General features: G+C 51.1%; 1 long non-coding RNA gene across 3 annotated transcripts; it reads right to left on the bottom strand.

Annotated features, from left to right (window-relative positions):
* Window positions 1-714: 714 nt before the first annotated feature.
* Window positions 715-3,502, bottom strand: LOC111155913. Of its 3 annotated transcripts, XR_002641165.1 has the most exons (4): window positions 3,440-3,502; window positions 2,077-2,374; window positions 1,330-1,529; window positions 715-1,089 (listed from the first exon to the last, which is right to left on the bottom strand). It is a non-coding gene; the product is annotated as an uncharacterized LOC111155913 (long non-coding RNA). The 3 variants fall into 3 exon arrangements; XR_002641163.1 differs by having other exon boundaries at window positions 715-1,529; XR_002641164.1 differs by having other exon boundaries at window positions 715-1,529; window positions 2,306-2,374.
* Between the last annotated feature and the right edge of the window lie 8,231 nt (window positions 3,503-11,733).

Below are 11,733 nucleotides of genomic sequence, written 5' to 3'. Positions count from 1 at the left end.
GCCGTAGTCACTGGAGGGGGCAAGGAAGGGAAAGGGAAAAGGCGGTGGGAGGGCCTCGGGTAGGGAGGGAAGAGGAAGAGAAAGGAGACACTGTAAGTTTCGGTGTTTCACAACATCACAGAAATACCCAGGAAGCCAGAGGGGGCTTCAGGGAGAACTTCAAATTGAGCAAGGGCTGCAGTTCTCTTCTCAAATTCATGGAAAAATCCCTCTTCACACCCTCTGGTTCAGGAAGACCAGACCTCCCTCACCTCCACGGTGACCTAGAAACCACTTTCCCGCCTCCCCCTGCCGCCACCAAGCTTGTGCCATTTTCAGCCCTTTGTGTCCTCCTCCCTGGTGCTTCTCCCACCCACCCCAACCAGCTCTCCATTTGTTGCTTTCCAGGAACTCCAGTCCCACTCTGGTCCCACCAGAGCCCGAAGCAACTAACGAGATACATACAAAATAATCATAATAACTCCTAACAATCCCATCTGTTAGAAATCAGTGTCTGGATAGAAGTCATCTCCCTTGCGTCACAGGTCAAGAGATCCCTGAGGGTTCTTCTAGTTGAGCCCCAAATCCGAGCTTCCCGGCAGCCCAAGTAACATGAGAATGGGGGTCAGTTTCCCGAGTCCCCTTGCCCAGAGGTCAGAAGCCCACCAATTGCTCTGAGGATACGGAGCTTTACCAGGAACTGGAACCTAAAATATATTTCCCTCTAGGTCTTACAGAGAGCACTGACTGGGGCAGCAGGAACTAGCAACAACAGCATCCCAGAATAAATGCAGCCTGCCTCCTCCAGCCATTTTTCCACAAAGCCCCATCATAAGGGAGGGACATAATAAAGATTTTGTGGCAGCTGAATCATGTGGTCCAAGAGCAACTCAGCTTCATGAGAGCCCGACTCGATTCAGGGATAAGTCTCATCTGGAAGAATGGATGGAATGCATGGCCTTTAAGTAACCCCCATGAACTTTATTTCTCTCAACCGAGCTTTTGATAAAACTCGGGCAGCGGGAGGCAGCTGCTGGTTGTAACCGCTGACAAGGGGCTGGCAGGCAGACTCTGGCGCTGGGCGAGGATGGGGCTGTCGGGTCCTGGCACCTGCAGAAGCATCATTCACAGATTCAGCCACTGGAAGACTCCCCCAGAGGCCCAGAACACGCACAGCTTTCCCATTTTGCTCTGGCCCGACGTGGAACTGGACTGAGAGGCTGGTGGAAAGAGGGGCAGGATTCGGAGCCCGCAGGGATGCTCACCAGCCCTGAGCCCTGCCTCGCTGGGAGTTATGATTAAGGACAAGGATAGCTTTGCATAATCGTGGGTCCAGGCACAAAGTCATACCCCAGTTCATCGTCACAGCTGAGCTCCTGGAGAGATACTATGACTGTGCTCATTTTACAGACGAGAAAACTGAAGCCCAGAGAGCTTCTCGAGGAAGAATGGAAGCTCTGATGCCCACTTAGGTCTGTCCGGTTCCAGAGCTCACGGGTTTTGTAACCACTACACTGTGAGCCCCTGCCACACAGGATGAGGGACGAAACCTGTGGGAAAAGTGAAATGGCAGTTAATTTGTGGCTTGAGAGCACAGGAAACCCATGACTCTCAGAATGCGATTTTGGAGAAAGCCGGAAGCCTACAGCAACGTGCTGAATTTAAGGCTGTAGGGCTTCTCGAAGCCCTCTCAAGTCCAAGGGCTCCTGGGTTGTAAACATCAGTTGTACCCAAGTTCCTGTACAAGTCAGGGGCGGGGGAGGCAGCGGTGTTGCAGGGAAGGGCCCAGATTAAACAAAGCCTGCCACAACCAAGCTCAAGGCACCCGCCCCCACCCCCTGCAAAGCCACTGGGGATCCTACCCACAAGCCAGTGAGCAAGCAGTGTAGAGCCCAGCAGTGTGGGAGCCCAGGGCCAGGCTGCTTGGGGCCCAGGATCGCTGCTGGACACAGCCCTCTGTGTATCCTGTCACATCCTGGGAAGTCAGCAGGTGGGAACATCCAGGAAAAAATAGAACCCGTGAAGCTGTCTTCCCAGCAGGTAGCTCTGTGAGCTCAGGGCGGGAAAGCCCCATCTCCTTCCACTGGACACACTGACCTTCTTTAGAAGGTCTCCTTAGACTGGAGTCAGGAGTGTCTAGACCACAGGAAAGCTTTTCCCATCAGTGAGCAACATGCTGACAAGCAGGGCTTCAGCTCAGCCCCGTGAAATCTGATGACTCAGGAGGACGTGCTGTCTCTCCACAGGCTTGTTTGCCGGGCGCTGGCACCGGGCCCTCTCCGGGCCAGGTGTGAGGGTAGGGAGAGAAGCCAGGCCCAGGTCTTACCCTCAAAGGGTTTACAGTCTAGAAGAAGGCACAGATGTGGAAACACCTCAATGTGTCTTCATGAGAAAACTGAAAAAAGGAAGGAAGTGAGGTAAGGAGGGATAAACATACAAAATAGATCAAGAATCTAACCACTTCTTCCCCTGCCCCCGCTCACTGTCACCACCTTTGTCTCTCGATTAGCCCAGATTATTACAGCGGGGTCCTCAGCACTGCAGGCCTGCTCCTACCCACAGGGGTTTGGGACTTGCTGCTCCCATTGCCCTCAGACAGGTAGGTGTCCTTATGATTCAGCATCTTTGTGTCTCTGTCCAAATGTCCCTTATCAGGGAGGCTTCCCTCTCATCAAGGCCGCCCAGTCACAGTTCACAAGGCTCCTCTCTCTGCCAGCTCACAAATGTTGTGGAAGGTGCAGTCCAGGTGGTTTCTCTCACAAACTCCTCACAGCCTGCTCTCCTGAGGCCTTCAGGACAGGTTTCCCGTTGGCCTCGGCTAGAGACTGTTTTCATAGCCCTTGACCTTGCTAATGGTCAGCCAGTGCCCTGGGATCAATCCTGGCTCCTTCAACTTACTTACCTGGAGCTGGTCCTCTCCTGTATGGGGGGGGTGGGAAATTCCAGCAGAGCCTGGGTGCACCCTGCCCCCTTGACCGAGCTTAGTTAGCCCTGACCTACTGTAGCAGGCCTGGGTAACTGGTCACCAAACTCATGTCCTCCTCTTCCTGGGCACCGAGCTGGACTACACTTCTACCTCCTTCGTCATCAAGGGTGGCCAAAGGAGTGTGAGCAGAAGCCATGCGTCTCTCCTCTGGGCTGAGGACTTTAAGAAACACACGTGGCTCGTCTACCTCTCTTTCCCCTGCTGCCGTGATCACGTGGCCTAGGAGATGGTGGAGTCCTGGGGACAGAAGGAGCTGGAGTGCCCGGATCTCCCCTTGGAGGCAGGCTGCCTGCCAGTCAGAGTACCCACCTTGGATTTCATGTGAGTAAAAACTAAACCTTGTGACCAGCCTGCGTGTTGGAGTTTGGCTCCTCTATGAATTTAGTGTTTAACGGCCCATCTCTCTAGGGACTGTAGGCCTGCCCTCATGCCAGTGCTCCCTCATCCCCTTTCCCCCACCCCTCCTTTTCCCACCTGAACTTTGTCCTCTCTTCCTGCCCCATCCCAGGCCTCCAGGGATGACTGAGCCGCTGATGAGTGAACGCTTTCTGCTCCGGAGATCTGCGTGCTGCTGTGGAAGGCAGCCTGGCAATGTAGGAAGGCTCTTCCCATGACCTTTCTGGAAGCCTGGATCCAACAGCGTGTGACTTTGGGCGAGACTCCAGCCTTACCGAGATTCAATTTCCCCATCCTTAAAATGGGAACAGTAGCCTCTGGCCAGGCCACGTCACAGAGGGAAAGGCAGGAAGCCCCGACCTACAGGAGCAGCTACTCTGAGCGGGGCTCTACATTACCTCATGTTTAGTACTGAGGTAGGGAAACCGAGGCACACAGAGGTTTCAAAGTAACCTGCTTAAGTTCACCCAATTAGGTAAGTAGTTGCCCCCACTCCTGACTTGGTCCTCCCCATCTTCTCTCCCTTGTGAGTGGCACCACCAACCACCCAGGAGCTCAAATCCGAGAACTCAGGTTATGACTGACTCCTTGCTTGCCTGCATCTCCCAAAGCCCAGTTACTTTACCCCTTGCCTCCCCAGATAGCTGCCCAATCCAGCCTTTCCTTCCATGTCTGCAGCCACCAGTCTGGTCCCAGACCTCTGCACGCCTCTCCTGGGCCCCTGTGTTAACCCCCTCAGTGGTCTCACCCTCCACGAGCATCTTCTAGAAATGTAAATCTGACCATGCCAAATCCCATGTTAAGAGAGCTCAGTGGCTTCCTTCTGCTCCTGTGACAAAACCTTGCTGCGGTCCAGCCAGCAGGAGAGAGCCAGCCTCATCTTGAACACCATCTGCCCACCCATCTCCTCTCCATTCCAGTCAGGGCAGACTTCTCCTAGTTCCCTGAACACTCACCAACTCCCTCCTTGGTGGGAGCGGCCTTTGCATATGCTGTTCCTTCTGTGTGCGATACTTTTCCTTCCCCACTTCACCTAGTGTAGTCTTGGTCACCCTTCATGTCTCAGGTCCGGTGTCACTTCTTTGAAAACTTGTCTCTGACCTCCTTGACGAGGTGACATCACCTTATAGCCCTCAACACCGTTACTAATTTCTGTCTATTTGAGCTGTTATTTGGTGAACAGGCGTCCCCTTTCCATGACTTTAAGCTCTGTGAGGACAGGAACGGCAGCCATTTTGCTCACCATTGAAACCAGTGCCTGCACCGTGTCTGACCCATAGCAGAACTTCTGTATTGGCCGAGTGAGGCAATCCGTGAAAGTGGAACTTGAAATCCAAGTGCGCCTGGCTCCTCGCTCACCAACGTTGTGAGGAATTGTATTCGTCTGCTCAGGCCACCATGGCAAGAGACCGCAGACTGGGTGGCTTAACCAACAGGAATGTATTCTGTCATAGTTCTAGAGGCTGGAAGGCCCAAGTTAAGGTGCTGGCAGATGTGGCTTCCAGTGAGACCTGTCTCCTCAGCTTGCAAACACACATTCTTGCTGGGCCCTCATGTAGCCTTCTCTGTGTGCACCCAAGGAGAGAGGGAGAAATCTGTTGTCCTTTCTTATAAAGACACCAGGAGGGGCATCCGGGTGGTTCAGTTGTTAGGCATCTGCCTTCAGCTCAGGTCATGATCCCGGGATCCTGGGATCGAACCCCACATCCAGCTCCCTGCTCAGCGGAAAGCCTGCTTCTCCCTATCCCACTCCGTTTGCTTGTGTTCCCTCTCTCTTGCTGTGTCTCTCTCTGTCAAATAAATAAATAAATACTCTTAAAAAAAAAAAAAAAGACACCAGTACTGTTAGAGAAGGCCCACCCTTGTGACCCCATTTAATCTTAATTAACTCCTTCAAGGCCCCATCTCAAATACAGTGCCATGGTCAGTTAAGTCTTCAACATTTAGGGGGACACAATTCAGTTCATAACATTCTGCCATCTTGCCCCCCAAATTCACATCGTTCTCCCATGCAAAATACATTCACTCTGCGATACCTGGGTGGCTCAGTTGTTAGGCGTCTGCCTTTGGCTCAGGTCATGATCCCAGGGTCCGGGGATCGAGCCCAGCATTGGGCTCCCTGATTAGCGGGGAGTTTGCTTCTCCCTCTGCCTGCTGCTCCCCCTGCTTGTGCTCTCTCTCTCTGACATATAAAAAATAAATAAAATCTTTAAAAAGAAATACATTCACCCTATTCAACAGCCCCAAAGTTGACCCATCCATCATCAAGTCAGAAGTCTCCCTAAATGTCATCTAAATCAGGGTTGGGTGAGGCTGAGGTATGATTCATCCCAAAGCAGAATTCCTCTCCAGCTTCGAACCTGTGAGACCAGATATGTTCCGTGCTTCCGGATCACAATGGCGGGACAGGCAAAAGACAGACTCAAAAGGGAGAATTGAGAAGAAGGAAGGGTACCAAGCAAGTCCGAAACCACAAGGCAAATTCTATTTGATCTTAAGGCTCCAGGTCAAACTTGTTTAGTTCATTGCTCTGCCCTCTGTGCCCCCTGGGGCAGCAGCATTACCTCTGTGGCCCTCAGCAGTGACCCTGCCCCCTCCGCTCTGGGCGGGCCTCCTGGCCCCCTTCTGAGGAGGGGCCCCTCACCCTGAAGCCAGAAGATAGTGGCATCCCCTGGACTTATGGTAGGAGTGACAGCTCTTATGATCTCTGAATAGCTTTCATGGTCTCTTTTCCCTCTTCTGGAAGGACAACCATGTTTGAGGCTGGATCCTCTAGTGCCCTGACCTGCAGATCCAAAAATCGGAGCAGCTTCCTTCATTCCATTTCCTCTGGCCCCTTCTGTCCCCACTGGCTGTGCCTTGCTGCCATAGTCCCAATCCTATTCCTGGCTTCAGCAGAGGCGGCTGATTAATTCATGGGTCATCTTTACAGAATGATCATCCAGCCAAATCTTTGGTGTTTCTCCAGAACACGCTTTCTCATGTTTTGCAATATGGATAGGCTGAGGATTTTCCAAATCTTCAAGTTCTGGTTTCCTTTTGCTGAAAAAATTCTTTCAATTTCCCCCCCCCCCCCACCCCCATCTCTCACATTTTATTATCAGTGGTAAGGAGGGACCAGGCCGCCCTTCTAACACTTTGCTTAGAAAAAAAATACTCTGCTAACTATCCAAGGGTGACACTCACAAGATCTGCCTTCTGCAAAACCCGGGAATACAAGTCAGCCAAATCCTTTGCTACTTTATAACAAGGATTGCCTTTCCTTCTGCTTCCAAGAGCATCTTGGGCATTTCCACCTGAGATCTTACCAGAAGCATCTCTACTAGTCATACTCCATCAACGTGCTAGTTACCACAATGCTGTATTCTCTGCAGTTTTTCCCCTTCCTAAGCCCTCGTCAGAATGGACTTTGATGTCCATATTCCTGCCAAATGTCCTCTTGAGGTGATTAGGATTTTTCTAGCATGGGCCTCAAAACTCTTTCAGCCTCTCCTTATCACCCTTGTTATACTTGTTATAGCAACACCTGTTCTTGCTATTGTACTTTCCACGATTCTCAAAAACAACAACAAAACAAAATAAAACAAAAACCAAAACCAATAGGATCTCTCTAACTGTATCTACCCCTAAAGAAATATATTATAAGGAATCAACTTACAGAGAGACTAGCAAGTCTAGAACCTGCAGAGTTGCTATCCTCGTTCAAGTCTGAAGGCCCAGCAAGCTGGCGTAGAAGCACGAAAAGCCAAAGCCCCACTTCCAAAACTGTCAGGCAAGAGAATTCTCTCCTCCTCTGGGGAAGGTCAGCCTTCGGTTCTATGTAAGCCTTCCACTGACTGGTCCTTCCCACTCTGGAGGACAATCTACTTTACTGGTCTACCGATTTCATTCAAAAATACTTTCATAGAAACACCCAGAATAATGTTTGACCTACCATCTGGGGACCCCATGGCCCCCAGTCAAATGGACACATATAAATAGTCATTCCAAGAATCACAGCAGGTGGTACGTGTGATCAAGGTTCCATGAGTGTACAGGACCAGTGCAAGGGACTAGCACTAGAGCCAACACTGTGGTTTGCCATTCCCTCATTCCATACCCATTTATTACACACCTACTGTAAGCATCTCAGTTATCTATTGCCATGTAACAAACTACCCCAAAACTTGGTGGCTGAAAACTGAAACAGTTTATTTATTTCTCATGATTTTGTGGGTCAGGAATTTGGGCCGGGCTCTGTGGGATGGTTCTTCTCAGCTGGCCTCGACTGGAAAGTTCAAGAAGACCCTCTAAAGAGTCTGGTGCCTCAGCTACTCCACGAGGTTGCTCTCTCTCCAAGTGCTGTACCATCATTCATCTGTCTACCCATGCTTCTTTACAACTGGATGGCTAGCTTCCCCAAGAATGTTCCAAGAGTGGGGCGCCTGAGTGGCTCAGTTGGTTAAGCGACTGCCTTTGGCTCAAGAGAACAAGCCCCAAGAGGAGAAGCAAGCATTGGTCAGATCTATGCTTGCATCACACTTCTAATGTCACATGGGCCAAAGCAAGTCACATGCCCGAGCAAGTCACATGTGGGGTCCCCCGATGTCACAGTCTACCAACAGAGAAGAGAACACCAGTCCTGACTCTTGTCCTCAAAGATCTCACCATCCAGCACTTCTTATTGTTTTTTTTTTTTTTAAAGATTTTATTTATTTATTTGGCAGACAGAGATCACAAGTAGGCAGAGAGGCAGGCAGAGAGAGAGAGAGGAGGAAGCAGGCTCCCTGCTGAGGTGAGAGCCAGATGTGGGGCTTGATCCCAGGACCCTGGGATCATGACCTGAGCCGAAGGCAGAGGCTTTAACCCACTGAGCCACCCAGGCGCCCCCAGCACTTCTTATTGTGACAAGCAAGCCCCGGAGGGAATTCCTGGCATCTCTGAGTAGAGAGAGCCCCATTTTGTACTGGTCAATGCTTCCAACATCATATGATGCTAAGAGCATTCATAGTTTTATCACTTTTCATGCGCATATTTTTTCCAAATGCATTTTACAGGAAAATATTGCTAACTGTGTATGTTTGTGGGAGGATGTTTTATTACATTCCTTGACATACTAATGTTGCCAGAAGACAGTTTTGGAAATGCTGGCCTGGTGACTCCCAGTAGGGAGGCCCACAGACACGGGTAGGGGGCCCATGGTGGATTGGAGACAGCATGTGCCAGAGGGCGAGAAGGCCCAGGTTTTCTGTGGGACCATCTGTTTCGCATCTATGGCCATGAGTGATGGGAGGAAAGAGTTCAGGGAGCATCATTCCTGTAGCACTCAAATATGGGCTGGAACGCCACCTGTCAGGTGACTCCAGCATGTCCTACTGAGTCGCCCTGTGCCCTCAGTACACCTGGCACCAGAGGGGGTCACATGTTTCACACACCAAACAACACCCATCCCATTACATGTGACCTCACTTCAGAATGACTGGAACATCAGGTGGCAGTTCTCAAGAGCTCGAAAGTTCCATTGCAGAGGCTGGTCTCCGAGGCAGTGTGTGAGAGAGGCTCCCAGCACCCTCCAGAGCAAGCGGGGCCACTGGCTAGCAGACCGAACTTGCTCAGGTTGTCTGCAGCAGAATCCCCAGGGGCTTCTAGAAAATTCCAGTGTATTCAGCTGGAAGGAAGCCCAGGAATCTGCAATCTTAACCTCCACCATGGGTCACAGGGTGCTGGTCCCTCACCCGATTTAGAGTTGCCCTGTGGTTATTTCTGAAATAGCTGTATACACTGAATACTGAATACACTGAAAAGTCCCCATGGGGTGGGAACAGGAGAGATATGCCAACCCCAGGATGGGGCCCTTGCTGTTGTCTGTTGCAGGGAGGACACAGGTGGCCGGCAGCCAGAAGTTCAAGTGGCCTCACACACCACATGGACTTTTTATTTTCAGATGCTCGAGATATATATATATTTCTCTTGCAAGTTCAGAGACAACTTGCCTCTACAGGTTTCCTTCTCAGAACAATCCCCAGAGATTAAATCTGTTTTGAGTTGTATTTTGAGAAAAAGAGGAAATTGGATCCTGGTTTTGGGTGGGAGGAGGGGTGAGGGGAGGAGAAGGGAAGTTCAGAAAGAAGGCAAAAGGCGCAGATTTCCAGAAAGTTCCTCATGCTTCCCCCTCCCTCACCCCGGCCTTTTTTCCCTAAGCACTCTTACCCTATCTAAGATAAAGCCCAGCTCTGGCTTAGACACACCCTCCTCCTTCCCAACCTCCCTCCAAAGGTGCCCACAGCTCTCAGAACTAGGGCCCGGCAGAGAAAGCCACACAGAGAAAGACAAACACTGCATGGTCTCACTTATAGGTAGACTCTGAAGAAAAACAAACAAAAACAAAACCAGAACTCATAGAAACATGGGAGAGATCTTTCTTACCACAAGAAAAAAAATATGCAGCTATGTAAGGTAAAGAATATCAACTAGCCCTATTGTCATAGCCATTCTGCAATCTGTCTAGATTTCAAATCACTGGGTGCAACTTAAACACAGCGTGAAACTAATACAATTATATCTCACTCAAACTGGAGAAAAATAAAAATAATAAAAGCGTCGATTCACAGGGAGTTCAAGATTAATTCTAGAGTCAAATATCTGGAATGTAGGTATTCTGGATTAGCTCAGCCTTATGCTTTAACAATCAGACAAACTGGGCCTAGCATTGATATCCTCTGAGAAGGCCTTATTTATGAATTCCAAACTGTCCTCATGATAATGTCCTAATTCCTGTGACAATATTCTTATCAAGTTGCTTATGTACCTTCACATCTGCGTTTGTGTTTGTATTAGGTGAGTCCTTCCCACACTTAAAAAAAAAAAGAAAGAAAGAAAGAAAGAAAGAAAGAACCAGGGCTTGCAGCTCAGCAGTTCCCAGCTCTGCCTGCAGCCCTCCCCTTGGACCTTCTGCCCAGAACCCAGGCCCCAGGCCCCAGGGCCCCTGGTCTGACCACACACTTCACACTAGCGGAGAAGGACATCAGAGGGTAATGTTTAACCTAAGAGCTAAGAGGTGGTTCAGGCAGTGTGGGTGGGACCACAGTTGGGGGGAGGTGTCTTCCCAAGTGGTCCCAAGGCAGACACAGCCCACCCAGGCACTGACCCACACCCCATCACGTTTCTACCTGCTTTCTCCCCAGTTCTGACGCTGGCGTCTCTACAGACGTTCCTTTTGCTCCTCTGCGCCTCAGTCTCTGACGTGTAAATGGGCATAATAACAGCAGTTACCTGATGGGTGGCTTTGAGGGTTGAATGAGGTGGTGTCGGCAAGGCACAGAGCACACAGTCTCTGGGGGATAGTTAGCACGCACTCAGTGCTGACGATCGAGGCTGTCACTGCCGCCACCACCACAGTCACGGCCATCACCCATGGGGGTGACAGCTCTCCCTAACCCAGCCGTTGGGTAATCGGTTGCATTAGCCAGATGGGAAGAAACAAAAATCTTTGGGAATGCTTTCAGGGCGGTCGTTGGGTGTTTTTTAGCTGCTGGTGGAAGCACAGTTGGGAGAAGTTTTCGCAGAACTGCCTGGGACATCTGGGGCTCAGGATGAGCACCCAGATACGGCAGGGCCGGGGGTGCAGCTGAAGTTGGCTGCGTCCCCTCTGCCTTGAGCCTGTGTGCCTGATTCACGCTCGGGTGGGAGTGTGTGTGGCCTGTGGTATGTACGCTGGACGGGGCTGCTGAGTGCAACGTTTTCATGGTGGAAAGTCCTGAAGGGGTGCTGTCTGGCAGAGGTTTCAAGTTAGTTTTGGTTCCTGCTTGTTGTCCTCAGAGACCAAGCCTTTTCCTGACAGGTTTGGATCCTTGTGAGGCGGATCTGTGAGCTCTGGGGAGACACTCACTCAGGGGCCCCTTTCTCCCCATTCACCAGATGCCCAGAGGCCCTGTGGGATGAAGGGGGCTGGAAGGGATGACTTGGCCCACCCCCCCCCTTGTGGACCCCTGTCCCAGGGAATCAGACTCGGGCTGCTCCTGTGAAAGAACTCTGCACGAGAGGAAAGCTGCCACCCCTCAAAGGCCAAGGGCCCTGGGACACCTAAGCCCACCCAGGGAGGGTGCAGAGAAGGACCCCGAAGAGCTTTTAGAGAGGCCTGCCTCAGGGTAACCAGTCTTGGGACGTTCTTAACCCCAACCAAAGTCGGGGGCACCTTTCATAGCCTCCACCTCTGCATGGGGGCCTGGATAACAGCTGTTCCCAGCTGAAGGCTCCCGCATGCCCCCCACCCAGGCAGTCCCCAGGAGACATGGAGCAGCTTTGATGAAGCCTATCAAAGCATTCTTGTGCTTACAGCTGTTTCCTGGGAGGGCAATTAAAGCCTCAATAACCCCCCCCCATCTATTTAAGGG

Source organism: Enhydra lutris, unplaced genomic scaffold, assembly GCF_002288905.1.
Source record: "Enhydra lutris kenyoni isolate GAN:26980312 unplaced genomic scaffold, ASM228890v2 scaffoldscaffold44, whole genome shotgun sequence".
Lineage (NCBI taxonomy): Eukaryota > Metazoa > Chordata > Mammalia > Carnivora > Mustelidae > Enhydra > Enhydra lutris.
This window is presented reverse-complemented; position numbering and strand designations above follow the sequence as displayed.